Below are 5,000 nucleotides of genomic sequence, written 5' to 3'. Positions count from 1 at the left end.
ACATGTTGTTTTACCATCTCGTGTAACTCTTCCAGTATGAAATGTAGCTGAAAATGTTCATAGATTCATAGATATAATATTGCACGTATTTGATTGGTATAATCTTGTTCTAACCGAGAACCTACTTTTTATCTCATTTCCCCCGCAAAACAATGGTTTTCCCCGAAACAGTTTTTTTCCTGAAATATCTTCTGACTCATGAAGATAGTTTTCACTCTACCCTCTCAATCTATAAAATTTGTTTTTAATCTTAAATGGCTAAATGCATACGACAATTTACATTGCTTTCCTTCATTTGAGTTTTTATGGGCTGTAACCGAGAACATTTCCAAATCTATCCAAATAATCGCTTTTTACTACTCTAGTGATCTGAGGGTCAATTATAAAATAAGATGTTGCAGAATAAACCTGTATCATCTTGAATAATTTTTCAGCTTATTCAGATACTGTAAGAATATTAAATATTATGAAATTGTGCTGACCACTCTAAGTAATCTAAATATCAGCCATTAAGGAGGGTTAAACACACTTTCACCGTTCCTAATTGATGATCTAATTCAGTTTTGGTGAAACGTGTTTGATTCAATGTATCAGATGTGCTTCAGACTATTTTCATATCAAGTTTATAAAGATGTTATGCTTTAGAACATATGACCTCATTTCAGAACCTATCTATTGATTATGCATATAAATATCAAAATCGTACAAAACAAGCAGAATACTACTTAAAATTACTTATTTCATTTGTTTGACAACGATAAGTTTAAAGGTAATCATTTTGCTAGTGTTTGTGTTTCGCCCTTTCCACCTTTACGCCACCAAAAAGGTAAAATTCAAATTAGTACTTCAATTTATTTCGTTTCATTAATCAAGGCAGAATTATGTTTGTTACAGCAGATTATAAAGATAAATATATCCAATAATGGCAGTGGCAGTTCTGCGGTACCCAGCTAGTGTAAATAATGCACGGTATGATTGATTAAAAGTTTCCTGTAACTGTAACAATAGTTATGTAAATGCGAGAAAAAAAATGCAGTATGTTTTACAATGTAGAGGCTATAAGAAGCTGATCCATTCTCTAAAAGATTATTTTTAATCACTGGCAAGATTAACACATTCTATCTTCATTTATTTAATAAAAGCTATTTCATAAAATTATTCTCATTACAATTTTCCATCTACATGTTCTTGTGAAATTAGACCTTCAAAGTAAAGAATCATGAATACGTTCATTACAACTATAGTCTAAGAAATCCAACACGACAATTCATCATTGGATAAACAGAGTTCTGACTCCTGACATTTACAATGATCTTGCTCCGAGTTTTTATAAAATGGATTTAGTAGAAAATACAGCTTCGAAATTGTCGCACGCAGGCAAATTTTGTCCAATGTAGGAACGATAAACCAGGAAATTTCAGCCACGTTATTATGAAAGATATGATATATTAATACATTTATCAAATATAAAATGTAAAACATCTGATTGTAAACCTTTTTAAATAGCCAAGAGGATATATATCCTCTGGGAAAGAAGGTAATTTTTTTAGATATTAGAATATTTTACTCATAATTTGGAGAAAAATAAAATATTTTCAGAGAAAGGGTCCAGAGGGTATAAATCCTCAGAAAAAAAGAAATAATAGTTTTTCAGGTATCATGACTTTTATCCATATTTTGAAAAAAAAAAAAAAAAATATTGCTAAAGAAATGTTCGTGGATACTTCCTCTTTATTTTTTTTAACCACATTTTTATGAAGTCCCCAATGGTTGAGATTCCTTGCTTCCTATAACACCTGAATAAAAGGTTATGATCGGTATTTCAAAGAAAATAAAGGGACAAGATTTTCCTAAAAAAATAAAAATATAAGATTATAAACACAAACATAAACGCTCCTAGTGGACGTTTGGTACTGTAAAAGTGTAAATGTTGCTATCTAGGTCATGTATTTGATTTTTGAATAACGTTATGATTTTTCCCTCTACCAATTCACAATCAATGTTTGAAAGAAGAATTCCGTTCAGAGGGTTGTTATTTTTTATGTTATATTTTTTATGTTATATTTGTTCATAAAGCAACATCCATTAAAGGCTTCTCTTCTATGAAACCATCATTTTCTTGCGGAATATGTTGCGTATAAAGTGTCCTCCCATTAATATGAATGTTAGAAGACTGAATATTAAATTTGCATAGACGAAATCAATCCCTAAATAGAAATAGAAATAAAAATTCCGCCGATAGAATTGTTTTTGAATCACTAATACACACCATTTGTCATAACACACTTTTGTAAGGTCATGTCTTTGATAATGTATTAAACAATAATTAATTACGTTTTTACAACTAGTCTGCTATGCACCCTCACTAGACTACACATAATATTTTCCTCACAAGATTTGAACTGTATATATATGATTTTAGTGAAGGTGTGTTTTTTTTTTTTATGTTATTTTGGGTTTGAGGGGTACTCTATTATATCTATATTCATATAGCATTATCCATTAAAAGATTTTCCTATATGAAACCACCATTTTCTTGCTAAATAGGTAGCTTCCACGAATGAATTGTTTTTGAATCTCCTGTACTCAAAGTTTTCATAATACTCTTTTGAATGGTCAAGTTTTTAATGATGTATTGAACAATATTTAATTGCGTTTCCTCGACTTCTCTACTCAGCACCTTTAGAGGGATAAGCCTGATATTTTCCTCATAGGATTTGAACTGTATATATCTAGCTATCTATCATATATATATATATATATATATATATATATATATATATATATATATATATATATATATATATATGTGCGTGTGTGTGTGTATACACATATATAAATATATATATATATATATATATATATATATATATATATATATATATATGTGTGTGTGTGTGTGTGTGTGTGTGTGTGTGTGTGTGTTTGTGCGTGCATGTATGTGTGTGTATGTGTTTAGTGGAGGTTTTATCTCAAGCATCAGTTTTAAATTTTGCGTCCACTCTAAATGTATATAATCATCCACTATATTCAAATATCCCTAGACTATACCTCTACCTCAAAGAAGTATATATGATGTAGATCTAATTCTGGTAATCTTTTCTTCAGCGATGTTCGATAATCATGCAACCGTAAACAAATTGTAAAAGGATTTTTCAAATCTTAAAGCTAAATAATGGAAAGCTCAAGATGTTAAGGTATATATAAATATAGTTTTTAAATTGAGATGGTTATCATAAGCCTTGTTGTATGATTTATATCACTAATGCTATCTAGTCAAATTTTTATTTGCTTCATTCTTTTTTAGCCGTTATTCATCCTCATTTAATTCTTTGCTTTCACTTTGTTTCCTATTACTGAATTACTTACCTAATTGGTAATCCGGTATAGAATTAGACGATGAGTGGTTTAAGGAACCAGGTAAGCATAGTTATAGGATATTCAGTTTGATGTGGTTTTAGAGTCCTGTAAAAAAAATAGATCTGATCAGCTTTGGTATGCTTAGTAACTGATTTTATGGTTAATAGGTTTGCCAGGGCACCAGCCACTCGTTCAGATGCTACCGTTAGAGAGTTATTGGGTCTTTTGACTGGCCGGACAGTAATACATTGGTTACGGGTTACGATTCATTTTCCGAACAGTTTGTCATATTCTTTACATATTATACTCTGTCCTCATAAACCTCATAACCCTGATATTACCGAACAATTCTTCATCACCCAAAGGGTTATTGCACTGTAACTGTTCAGTAGCCACTTTCCTCATGATCCGGGTAAAAGAAGCTCTCTAGCTATGACAAGCTCCTCTTCTAGAAGAAGGACACTGCAAAATCAAACTAATGTTCTATATTCTTGGATAGTACCATACCCTTTGTACCATGGTCATTCACTGTTATTTGATAGATTTCTCGTGCTCCAGTGTACATTTGGGCACTCTATTCTATATTATTTCTCTTCCTCTTATTTGTTAAACATTTTATAGATTATAAATTATATAGGATTTATTCCTTTCTGAGAATAATTTTTCCTTGTTCCCTTTTCTCACTGGGCTATTTTCACTCTAGGAACCCCTGCACTTATAGCATTCTCCTTTTCCAATTAAGGTTGATCCTTACCATATAATAATAATAATAATAATAATAATAATAATAATAATAATAATAATAATAATAATAATAACAATATCTAAAGTTTTTGAACGTCTTCTGGCAAAACGTCTTAATAGATTTACTGAAGGTAATCATCTATTCCCTAGTTTGCAGTTTGGTTTTCGTAAAGGCCTTGGAGCATGTGATGCCCTTCTTACAATATCCCATGCTGTAGAGAAATTCCCTGATTTTGGTCAGGAAGTTCGTATGATGGGCCTTGTTTTTATTGCTGCCTTTGACCGTGTTAATCATAAGGCCCTTGTTTTCAAACTCAAACAGTTGGGAGTGGGGGGGGCGTCGTTTCTTAGCATTATTATTGATTTTTTAAGTAATAGATCCCAAAGAGTTGTTCTTGATGGGCACCGTAGTGAGTATAGGAATGTTATACCCGGTGTTCCACAGGGTGGTGTTCTTGGCCCATTACTTTTCATATTATATACATATGACACGTGGTTTGGCCTAGAAAACAAGCTTGTTGCATATGTAGATGATGCTACTCTCTTTGCATCAATTCCATCCCCTGAGTGTAGATCTAGGGTTGGTGAATCTCTTACTAGAGATTTAGATAAAAGTAGTCCATGGCGCAAATTATGGGGTATGAAGTTGAATCTTAAAAAAAAAATCTCAAAGTATGATTGTGAGTAGGTCAATGACAGTGGCTCCTCAATATCCGGATCTCAGTATTGATAATGTTTCTTTAAATATGTATGACTCTTTTAAAATTTTAGGTGTGATTCTCGACAGGAAATTTATTTTTGAGAAGCGCATTAGGTCTCTGTCTTCTTCAATTGCACTAAAAAAAAATGGCTTATTGAGAAAGTCTTTTAAGATTTTAGGAGATCAATCTTTTCTG

This window comes from Palaemon carinicauda, chromosome 4 (genome assembly GCF_036898095.1).
Source record: "Palaemon carinicauda isolate YSFRI2023 chromosome 4, ASM3689809v2, whole genome shotgun sequence".
NCBI lineage: Eukaryota > Metazoa > Arthropoda > Malacostraca > Decapoda > Palaemonidae > Palaemon > Palaemon carinicauda.
Note: the sequence above shows the minus strand (reverse complement) of the source record.